Consider the following 301-nt stretch of genomic DNA (forward strand, 5'->3'; position numbering starts at 1 on the left):
TAAAATCACCCCACCCCTAACACCTATATGTAATAGTATTAAAAATTTCTTTGAGGGTAGGGTTCTTTTTTTTTGAGACAGTCTCGCTCTGTTGCCCGGACTAGAGTGCTTTGGTTATCAGCCTAGCTCACAGCAACCTCAAACTCCTGGGCTCAAGGGATCCTCCTGCCTCAGCCTCCCGAGTAGTTGGGACTACAGGTATGAGCCACCATGCCCAGCTAATTTTTTGTTTCTATTTTTAGTTGCCGGGCTAATTTTTTTCTAGTTTCAGTAGAGATGGGGTCTCGCTCTTGCTCAGGCT

The sequence above is a fragment of the Propithecus coquereli genome, unplaced genomic scaffold (genome assembly GCF_000956105.1).
Source record: "Propithecus coquereli isolate 6110/MARCELLA unplaced genomic scaffold, Pcoq_1.0 Scaffold141, whole genome shotgun sequence".
Lineage (NCBI taxonomy): Eukaryota > Metazoa > Chordata > Mammalia > Primates > Indriidae > Propithecus > Propithecus coquereli.